Source organism: Medicago truncatula, chromosome 7 (assembly GCF_003473485.1).
Source record: "Medicago truncatula cultivar Jemalong A17 chromosome 7, MtrunA17r5.0-ANR, whole genome shotgun sequence".
Classification (NCBI taxonomy): domain Eukaryota; kingdom Viridiplantae; phylum Streptophyta; class Magnoliopsida; order Fabales; family Fabaceae; genus Medicago; species Medicago truncatula.
Genome location: NC_053048.1, coordinates 15,753,328 through 15,765,692, shown reverse-complemented (window position 1 = coordinate 15,765,692; position 12,365 = coordinate 15,753,328). Strand labels below are relative to the sequence as shown.

The window sequence follows — 12,365 nt, the reverse complement described above, 5'->3', positions numbered from 1 at the left end:
ATATGGTTGATTTTAATATTAATGTGATTAGGTGATAAATATTAATTATTTTGGTGTCTGGGGAGTTAATAGAATTTAGTAGAATTTATGGGGAGTTTAGTGTAATAAAGGGGAGTTTAGAAGGCAGTTAAGAAAGAAAGAAAAGAGTCAGAAAACACTTTTACGTGAAACTGATAGTTTTGGGAGAAAGGGAGAGAAGAGCAAGTTAGAGCCAAGAACCATTTTTGATGTGCATTTTCTGCAATTTCTAAGGTAAGGGTGAGGTTTACTTCAGTAGTATAGATGTTAATTCTGATTTTGAGTTTAACAGGTTTTATGTTAGAATTGGGAATTTAGGTTCTTGGTGAATTATTGGGTTTTGAGTGTGAGGATTGTTGTTTTGAGGTTAGAAATAGATTCTAAATGCATAAAGTAAGTAAATTCACATCTGTAAACCAATTTGGGTAGTGAATTGGAGAAAAATGGGATTTTGGGGAAAAACCAGTTTTCTGCCCGTACAGAAGTTCATCGCTCGCCTCACGAGTAGCATGTGCTCGCCTCGCGAGTGAGCAACTTCATAGCTCGCCTTGCGAGCAGACCAACTCAGCATGGCGAGCAAGCCAGTTCAAAACTTGATTTTTGAGTTGTTGTTATAAGATGTTTTGGGGATGGTTTAATGTGCTTAAATGATTTCAATGATGACTGGAGCAAGTTTTAGGTTAAAAAGATGAATAGGGAGCTTAGAATTGAGGTTTGAGTGAGAAAACTGTCAAAATTCCCGAGAGCACCTACTTTTCACTCGCCTCGAGTTCGCCTTGAACTCGCCATGGCGAGTAGCCTGTTTTGTAAGCTCGCCATAGCGAGCAGATGTGCTCGCAAGGCGAGTTCCTAATTTGCTGCATGCTGATTGTTGTTGTGTGTATGGTGATGAATTGTTGTTGTTATTTTGAGCATAGTTATATTTAATTGTGCATTATTCTGGGTTGTTGGATCTTTAATTGATGTTGTTGCTGATGACTGTAATGTATGCTAAAATTATTGAATCATACATGTTGTATAAGTGGAGTCATATGGAGTATGTATGCATGGTCAAGTTGTATGTAGATATACACAAGTAGGTCCATTGCATATGCATAAACAGCGGTGGGGACTCATGTCCTGGAGCACTAGTTGTTCACAACGGTGAGGGCTTCGGTCCTGATGAATGCTTTAACCATTCAAAAGCGGTGAGGGCTTCGGTACTGTTTGGTACCACATGCATAATTGCATATTTGAGGAGTCTTAATGGTGTCGTCATGTCCTGCATGAGTCTTGGTCGATGGTTGTAGTTGCCATATTAATGATGATGATGTTGTTGATGGATCTATATATATTTATATACATATTATGATGGATTGATTTGATGAGATGATGTTGTTGCCTGTGAATTATATATTTATATTTGCAAGATGATAAATTGATGTTTATAGGGTGTTAGATTCAATTGAAGATCTTAATATCTATATTTTATTGTTGTGAATCTCACCCCTTCTGCTTCGAAATGTTGCCCTTCCTATGGGTAACTTGCAGGTGATCCTGAGTAGTCGGTGGTGGCTCAATGTCGTGTCTAGGGCTCTGATACGTGGATGGGAAATATTCTTATTATTGTTTTCTTTCCTATGTATCAAATTTTGGAACTTGTTGTTATGGCCCTATGATGGTTGAAATTGTTGTTAGGCTTTATGCCAAGATATTCATTTGGAGAATTTAACCGTTGTTGTTGTTATTTGAAATGCAAACATTCCGCTGCATGAATTTTGAGGTTATGAAAGATGTTGAATTAAATAGTTTTATTTTCTATTAAAGAATTTTTGAAATGTAGTGTAGCATGCCCGTTTGGGGTGAACTCTGATGTTGAATTAATTATTATTTAATTACTTTTGGGAAACAGGGTGTTACATTATTTGTTAGTCTTCTATGAAATTACTCTAACTAATTGGAATTTCTCTCCCAAAGCTATCATAATCTTTGTTTTCTTTGACAAAATCTTATTATGTTTTCTTTCTATAATTTTGAAGAAAAGACATCTACACCTTTTTTTGAAGAAAAGACATCTACAATTTTACTTTTATTAAAATCAAAATTTTATAAAAATAATCATACGCATTATGGAACGCCAAAAAAATTATACGTAGTAGCGTAACAAAAAACCAGACACACATAAAGTCTCTTATTTTTAAATGTTAACCAGTGACGCAATATTAACCCTAAATTTAACCTAATTTTTTCGTGTGACTTTACTATGTTAACCCTAGATTTAATTTATGCAAAATGTCATCTCTTATCTCTTATATTTATAAACGTTAACCCGTGACGCAATATTAACCCTAGATTTAACCTAATATTTTCGTGTGACTTTACTATATAAATCCTAGATTTAATTTATGCAAAATGCCATCTCTTATTTCTAAATGTTAATCCGTGACGCAATATTAACCCTAGATTTAACCTGTTTTTTCGTGTGACTTTACTATATTAACCCTAGATTTAATTTATGCAAAAATGTTATCTCTAATTTTAACCTAATTTTTCCCTCCACACTTTTGCATTTAATGTTTATCTAAAGTAAAATAAAACGATGTTCCCAATTATATGCTGTTTTTTTGGAATCAATGAAGGCTTAATTTAAGTTGGATTTGAACAATAGTAGAACTAAACTATAATTTCACTCTTAACCAAATCAGCTTGTGATTATTTGTTAGTCTTCTACGAAATTACTCTAACTAATTGGAATTTCTCTCCCAAAGCTATCATAATCTTTGTTTTCTTTGACAAAATCTTATTATCTTTTCTTTCTATAATTTTGAAGAAAAGACATCTACACCTTTTTTGAAGAAAAGACATCTACAATTTTACTTTTATTAAAATCAAAATGTTATAAAAATAATCATACGCATTATGGAACGCCAAAAAAATTATACGTAGTAGCGTAACAAAAAACCAGACACACATAAAGTCTCTTATTTTTAAATGTTAACCAGTGACGCAATATTAACCCTAAATTTAACCTAATTTTTTCGTGTGACTTTACTATGTTAACCCTAGATTTAATTTATGCAAAATGTCATCACTTATCTCTTATATTTATAAACGTTAACCCGTGACGCAATATTAACCCTAGATTTAACCTAATTTTTTCGTGTGACTTTACTATATTAACCCTAGATTTAATTTATGCAAAAATGTTATCTCTAATTTTAACCTAATTTTTCCCTCCAAACTTTTGCATTTAATGTTTATCTAAAGTAAAATAAAACGATGTTCCCAATTATATGCTATTTTTTTGGAATCAATGAAGGCTTAATTTAAGTTGGATTTAAACAATAGTAGAAATAAACTATAATTTCACTCTTAACCAAATCAGCTTGTGATTAATTGTTAGTCTTCTACGAAATTACTCTAACTAATTGGAATTTCTCTCCCAAAGCTATCATAATCTTTGTTTTCTTTGACAAAATCTTATTATGTTTTCTTTCTATAATTTTGAAGAAAAGACATCTACACCTTTTTTGAAGAAAAGACATCTACAATTTTACTTTTATTAAAATCAAAATTTTATAAAAATAATCATACGCATTATGGAACGCCAAAAAAATTATACGTAGTAGCGTAACAAAAAACCAGACACACATAAAGTCTCTTATTTTTAAATGTTAACCAGTGACGCAATATTAACCCTAAATTTAACCTAATTTTTTCGTGTGACTTTACTATGTTAACCCTAGATTTAATTTATGCAAAATGTCATCACTTATCTCTTATATTTACAAACGTTAACCCGTGACGCAATATTAACCCTAGATTTAACCTAATTTTTTCGTGTGACTTTACTATATTAACCCTAGATTTAATTTATGCAAAAATGTTATCTCTAATTTTAACCTAATTTTTCCCTCCACACTTTTGCATTTAATGTTTATCTAAAGTAAAATAAAACGATGTTCCCAATTATATGCTGTTTTTTTGGAATCAATGAAGGCTTAATTTAAGTTGGATTTGAACAATAGTAGAAATAAATTATAATTTCACTCTTAACCAAATCAGCTTGTGATTAATTGTTAGTCTTCTACGAAATTACTCTAACTAATTGGAATTTCTCTCCCAAAGCTATCATCATCTTTGTTTTCTTTGACAAAATCTTATTATGTTTTCTTTCTATAATTTTGAAGAAAAGACAACTACATCTTTTTTGAAGAAAAGACATCTACAATTTTACTTTTATTAAAATCAAAATTTTATAAAAATAATCATACGTATTATGCAACGCCAAAAAAATTATACGTAGTAGCGTAACAAAAAACCAGACACACATAAAGTCTCTTATTTTTAAAATGTTAACCCGTGACGCAATATTAACCCTAGATTTAACCTAATTTTTTCGTGTGACTTTACTATATTAACCCTAGATTTAATTTATGCAAAAATGTTATCTCTAATTTTAACCTAATTTTTCCCTCCACACTTGTGCATTTAAAATTTATCTAAAGTAAAATAAAACGATGTTCCCAATTATATGTTGTTTTTTTGGAATCAATGAAGGCTTAATTTAAGTTGGATTTGAACAATAGGTGAACTAAACTATAATTTCACTTTTAACCAAATCAACTTGTGATTATTTGTTAGTCTTCTACGAAATTACTCTAACTAATTGGAATTTCTCTCCCAAAGCTATCATAATCTTTGTTTTCTTTGACAAAATCTTATTACGTATTCTCTCTACAATTTTGAAGATAAGACATCAACACCTTTTTTGAAGAAAAGACATCTACAATTTTACTTTTTTTAAAATCAAAATTTTATAAAAATAATTATACGCATTATGCAATGTAACACCCCGTTTTCCCTATATCAAAACTTCTTTAAAAACATAACATTTATCAGAGTAAACATCAAACAACGGGATATCACATAAAAAACGTAATCCAAAAACAGTTAAATAATAATTTAACTTCCACATAATATCTTAACATAGCAGCGGAATATTAGTTCATAAACCATAAATCAGTTTGGCACGCAGGCCCCAATAAAGTATCTCAAAAGAGTTAATCAAAACAGAAATTATCATAGCAGTTCACGTAAAAGAATGAAGCATGTTATAGCATTAACCCCATCCCGTTACGTATCAGAGCGACCTAGACGACACAGTGAAGGCAAGGCCAACTCACGAAAGCAAACTGCACACTAAGCACGATCACCTGCAAGTTACCCATACGAAGGGCAACATTTTCAAGCAGAAGGGGTGAGATTTCATAATCAAATAACATTAATCAATGTAATTGCGAATCATAAATTAACATCATAATCATCCTTAAATAAAATTGCATAATTGCTAAACAGTTATAACATAATCATATAACCAATTATCATGAACAACATAACATATTCGATAATCACTTATCACATAATCACGTAATCAATCATTATCAACAAGGCATCTTAATCATGACAATGCGACAATGCTCTTAGACTCCTTATATGCATGTGGTACCAATCGTCATCATAAGTATTAATATACTTTAATCGTGCGGAGGACAAAGCTCCTATAAAACGTGCGGAGGACAAAGCTCCTATTATTCGTGGTGAGGACTAAGCTCAATGAGATGCTATGCATGGACACTTATGAACAAAAACATCGTAATCAACATGTCAACATGCATCCAATAATTTGGAGCTAACTTCATCATATACTTATGCACTTAGTTAAATAACGGAAGCAGCATAAACAGGTCACATAAACGAGATGATATTATTATATCAATAGCACATAAATTGCATCATTATCAAGCTTTCATATCTTGCATGAATATACAATACATTAATTCATGTTCAATTAATAACAACATAACTTAAACATCTCTACAGACTGCATTAAACGTCATCATTAGGTCTCAATACCAATTAGGGGTTCGCTCTTGATCAACACGTGCGACACAGATCGCACAAACACTCAAGCAACTACATTCTGGTTGTACTCGCGAGGTGAGAGCTCTTACTCGCCATGGCGAGTACCACTCATCTCCCAAACTAATGTTGTTCTGGGTTCCCTCTGATCCTACATTCATTCCTAATCAATACTAGGTATGTTCAGGCACTCTATGGCATCCAAGGTCCAACTAAAAAGGTCGAAACACAAAATATGACATGCACTCTGCCTAAGCTCGCGAGGCGAGAAAGGGTTGCTCGCCATGGCGAGTTGCACCAAACAACTCGCGAGGCGAAGGGAAAGGATTCGCGTGGCGAGCGATGAAGTTCATCACTCGCGAGGCGAGGCTCATCCCTCGCCGTGGCGAGCGATGAACAGAAGCACGGGCAGACTAGGGTTATTCTCAAAAATCCAACACACAACATGGTTCAAAGCCTAATTTTGATTCCATAAACCATCCTAAACATGTTCTAAGGTTAAAGGACGGTTTCTACATCAATCTAAACAAGTTTTACCGTTTGATCATCAATTTTTAAGGTTTTGACCTAATTCCAAAACTTTTCTAAATCAATCCTAACTTTGTCAATTAATCATCAGAATTACAACAATCAACGCTATTGGATAATTAGTCTCACCCTTACCTTGTTTGAAGAAAATCGCAGCACTCTTGGTCTCTTGCTCCTCTCTAAGCTTTTCTCCCTTTTTCTCCAAAACAGTCGTACGTACAATGTTTTTCTAAAACTAGGTCTAACCTTTATATGCCTCTTTTTAATTACTTATCTTATCTCACTTTCTCCCCCAAAACTATCTAAAATATCAAAACAGCCCTCAACTAAATATTTTATAATATTTTCAAATCTTTATTTTATTTAACAATAAAATAATTCTCATATCCTTATCAAATCTTCCAAAGCTCATAACTTATCACGTCATCGATCAAATCATCAAAACATACCAAAATCATGCATATATTATATAATTATAATATAATCACCTAAACTCGATTAAATAAACGATTAAACGAAAGTGGGCGTTACATGCAACGCCAAAAAAATTATACGTACTAGCGTAAGAAAAAACCAGACACACATAAAGTCTCTTATTTTTAAATGTTAACCCGTGATGCAATATTAACCCTAAATTTAACCTAATTTTTTCGTGTGACTTTGCTATGTTAACCCTGGATTTAATTTATGCAAAATGTCATCACTTATTTCTAAATGTTAATCCGTGACGCAATATTAACTCCAGATTTAACCAATTTTTTTGTGTGACTTTACTATATTAACCCTAGATTTAATTTATGCAAAAATGTTATCTCTAATTTTAACCTAATTTTTCCCTCCACACTTTTGCATTTAATGTTTATCTAAAGTAAAATAAAACAATGTTCCCAATTATATGCTGTTTTTTGGAATCAATGAAGGCTTAATTTAAGTTGTATTTGAACAATAGTAGAACTATACTATAATTTCACTCTTAACCAAATCAGCTTGTGATTATTTGTTAGTCTTCTACGAAATTACTCTAACTAATTGAAATTTCTCTCCCAAAGCTATCATAATCTTTGTTTTCTTTGACAAAATCTTATTATGTTTTCTTTCTATAATTTTGAAGAAAAGACATCTACACTTTTTTTTGAAGAAAACACATCTACAATTTTACTTTTATTAAAATCAAAATTTTATAAAAATAATCATACGCATTATGCAACGCCAAAAAAATTATACGTAGTAGTGTAACAAAAAACTAGACACACATAAAGTCTCTTATTATTAAATGTTACCTCGTGACGCAATATTAACCCTAAATTTAAACTAATTTTTTCGTGTAACTTTACTATGTTAACCCTAGAATTAATTTATGCAAAATGTCATCTCTTATCTCTTATATTTATAAACGTTAACCCGTGACGCAATATTAACCCTAGATTTAACCTAATTTTTTCGTGTGACTTTACTATATTAACTCTAGATTTAATTTATGCAAAATGTCATCTCTTATTTCTAAATTTTAATCCGTGACGCAATATTAACCCTAGATTTAACCTATTTTTTCGTGTGACTTTACTATATTAACCCTAGATTTAATTTATGCAAAAATGTTATCTCTAATTTTAACCTAATTTTTCCCTTCACACTTTTGCATTTACTGTTTATCTAAAGTAAAATAAAACGATGTTCCCAATTATATGCTGTGTTTTTGGAAACAATGAAGGCTTAATTTAAGTTGGATTTGAACAATAGTAGAACTAAACTATAATTTCACTCTTAACCAAATCAGCCTGTGATTATTTGTTAGTCTTCTACGAAATTACTCTAACTAATTGAAATTTCTCTCCCAAAGCTATCATAATCTTTGTTTTCTTTGAAAAAATCTTATTATGTTTTCTTTCTATAATTTTGAAGAAAAGACATCTACACTTTTTTTTGAAGAAAACACATCTACAATTTTACTTTTATTAAAATCAAAATTTTATAAAAATAATCATACGCATTATGCAACGCCAAAAAAATTATACGTAGTAGCGTAACAAAAAACCAGACACACATAAAGTCTCTTATTTCTAAATGTTAACCCGTGACGCAATATTAACCCTAAATTTAACCTAATTTTTTCGTGTAACTTTACTAGGTTAACCCTAGAATTAATTTATGCAAAATGTCATCTCTTATCTCTTATACTTATAAACGTTAACCCGTGACGCAATATTAACCCTAGATTTAACCTAATTTTTTCGTGTGACTTTACTATATTAACCCTAGATTTAATTTATGCAAAATGTCATCTCTTATTTCTAAATGGTAATCCGTGACGCAATATTAACCCTAGATTTAACCTATTTTTTCGTGTGACTTTACTATATTAACCCTAGATTTAATTTATGCAAAAATGTTATCTCTAATTTTAACCTAATTTTTCCCTTCACACTTTTGCATTTACTGTTTATCTAAAGTAAAATAAAACGATGTTCCCAATTATCTGCTGTGTTTTTGGAAACAATGAAGGCTTAATTTAAGTTGGATTTGAACAATAGTAGAACTAAACTATAATTTCACTCTTAACCAAATCAGCCTGTGATTATTTGTTAGTCTTCTACGAAATTACTCTAACTAATTGAAATTTCTCTCCCAAAGCTATCATAATCTTTGTTTTCTTTGAAAAAATCTTATTATGTTTTCTTTCTATAATTTTGAAGAAAAGACATCTACACTTTTTTTTGAAGAAAACACATCTACAATTTTACTTTTATTAAAATCAAAATTTTATAAAAATAATCATACGTATTATGTAACGCCAAAAAATTTATACGTAGTAGCGTAACAAAAAACCAGACACACATAAAGTCTCTTATTTTTAAATGTTAACCCATGACGCAATATTAACCCTAAATTTAACCTAATTTTTTCGTGTAACTTTACTATGTTAACCCTAGAATTAATTTATGCAAAATGTCATCTCTTATCTCTTATATTTATAAACGTTAACCCGTGACGCAATATTAACCCTAGATTTAACCTAATTTTTTCGTGTGACTTTACTATATTAACCCTAGATTTAATTTATGCAAAATGTCATCTCTTATTTCTAAATGGTAATCCGTGACGCAATATTAACCCTAGATTTAACCTATTTTTTCGTGTGACTTTACTATATTAACCCTAGATTTAATTTATGCAAAAATGTTATCTCTAATTTTAACCTAATTTTTCCCTCCACACTTGTGCATTTAAAATTTATCTAAAGTAAAATAAAACGATGTTCCCAATTATATGCTGTTTTTTTGGAATCAATGAAGGCTTAATTTTAGTTGGATTTGAACAATAGGTGAACTAAACTATAATTTCACTTTTAACCAAATCAGCTTGTGATTATTTGTTAGTCTTCTACGAAATTACTCTAACTAATTGGAATTTCTCTCCCAAAGCTATCATAATCTTTGTTTTCTTTGACAAAATCTTATTACGTTTTCTTTCTACAATTTTGAAGATAAGACATCAACACCTTTTTTGAAGAAAAGACATCTACAATTTTACTTTTTTTAAAATGAAAATTTTATAAAAATAATTATACGCATTATGCAACGCCTAAAAAATTATACGAAATAGCGTAAGAAAAAACCAGACACACATAAAGTCTCTTATTTTTAAATGTTAACCCGTGATGCAATATTAACCCTAAATTTAACCTAATTTTTTCGTGTGACTTTGCTATGTTAACTGATGAGTCAATTATATGTTATTTTAATATGCTTTTTAGTTTAGTTTTATTTAGATTTTATTTAGTTTTATATTAGTATTATTTCCTTTTTAGAATAGTTTACTTTAAAATGCAATTTATTATATTTCAGGGAAGAATATTGGATGGAGAGAGTCTTGGAGCAAAAGAAAGGGATTTGGAGCAGATTGGACACAAAAATATGAAGATTGGGAAACAAAATATATCTCCCACAAGTCAGAAGCTTGGCACGGCCCGTGCTAGCCTTGGCACGGCCGTGCCACCCTCCAGATGCCTTTTGCTGCTTTTGCTTTGACTCCAAGCTATTCTATTTTGGCGCACAGTCTACCGAGGAATATTCTAGGAATATACTTGCTTAGATTTTAAGTCAATTGTGTACTATAAATAGAGTAGCTAGCCATCACTAAAGATTCATCTTTACTTGGAATACAATAAGTGACAATTGCTTTTCAATAAAGTTCTTTTCCTTTCCTTTATTTTCCTGTCTTTTACTTTCATGCTTTCTCTCTTCTCCCCCATGTCTACGATGAACATGAGTGAGTAGACTTCTTCTTGTCTTGGGATTGTTGGATAAGTCTAAATGACATAATCCTAATCAAACCAAGCCCTAAGCCTTAATCTTATGTAACCCTAGTTTCTTATCTGAATTCACCGTCTTAACATGGATTAACCATTATCAAACTGTGGAAACGAAAGTGGAGGGTTTGATAATTGTTCGTCCATTATTCCAAATATCAATTCATAAAACGAAAGTGGAGCTTTGATATTCGAACAAGTGAATTCAGACAAGGATTGTAAAGTCAGCGAAATAGGCTTTGCAATCTTTGAGACATATAGTTTCGATCTTCAAGGGAACTAATAACAATCAAGTCAGCGAAATAGGCTTGGTTGTTAGAGGAACCAAAATCCAATAGTAATCAAGTCAGCGAAATAGGCTTAGTTGCTAGAGGAACTTAAGAGAAACTGTTTTGAGAAATTATGTCTAACATAACATTATAAGCTTATGGTTTCGGTTTGAAAAGGACTTGTTATTTAGATGAAACCAACGATCCCAAGGCTCTTTTATTATATTGCTTTTAACCGTTTAAAAACCCCCAATCTACAATCTCTTCTCTCTTCTAATCATCTCTAAAGGTTAATTAAATTGAACTACTCCCTGTCGGAACGATACTCTTTTATACTACTTCGGTAAGACCGTGCACTTGCGGTTTTATCTCATCAAGTTTTTGGCGCCGCTGCCGGGGAGTAAACTAATTTAATTAATTCTTTCTTTGTGATTAGAACTCTCTTCTCTTTTCTCTTCCTCTTCTCTTCTACTTTTCTTTCTTTTTGTTTTACCACTAACTTCTTGGGTTCTCGGTTTCTTATGCGAAGAAGTAAAAGTCTCGGAGAATTTATTCCTGAGATCGAAAGGTTTTTACATAAGGAAAAGAGAGAGGCACAAAATAATACCGTTATGGCTGAACGTACTCTCAAAGAGTATGCTACTCCTTCAACGGAAGAACCACAAGCTATTATCGTGTAACCAACGGTTGCGGGTAATAACTTCGAAATCAAGCCTGCACTACTCAATTTAGTGCAGCAAAACCAGTTTTCTGGATCACCCACTGAGGATCCAAATCTCCATATTTCTTCCTTCTTTAGACTCAGTGGCACCATAAAAGAGAACCAAGAAGCCGTAAGACTTCATCTCTTTCCCTTTTCCTTAAGGGATAGAGCTAGCGCTTGGTTCCATTCCCTAGAAGTCGGTTCCATTACTTCATGGGACGATATGAGGCGAGCATTCCTCGCCCGATTTTTCCCCCCATCCAAAACAGCTAAGCTTAGAGACCAAATTACGCGTTTCAATCAAAAAGATGGGGAGTCTCTCTATGAGGCGTGGGAGCGTTTCAAGGAAATGCTTAGACTTTGTCCCCACCATGGCCTAGAGAAGTGGCTTATAGTCCACACGTTTTATAATGGCTTGTCATATACCACTAAGATGTCTGTTGATGCAGCTGCAGGTGGAGCTCTAATGAACAAAAACTACACGGAGGCTTATGCTTTGATTGAGGACATGGCTCAAAATCATTACCAATGGACCAACGAAAGAGCCGTCACCACTCCTACTCCCTCTAAGAAAGAGGCAGGTATACACGAAGTCTCTGAATATAACCACCTTGCTGCTAAGGTTGAGGCATTAACA

General features: G+C 32.0%; 1 non-coding gene across 1 annotated transcript; it reads right to left on the bottom strand.

The window, feature by feature from the left end:
* Nucleotides 1-11,999: 11,999 nt before the first annotated feature.
* Nucleotides 12,000-12,106, bottom strand: LOC120577209 (small nucleolar RNA R71). Its single transcript, XR_005643284.1, has one exon. It is a non-coding gene; the product is annotated as a small nucleolar RNA R71 (small nucleolar RNA).
* Nucleotides 12,107-12,365: the final 259 nt, after the last annotated feature.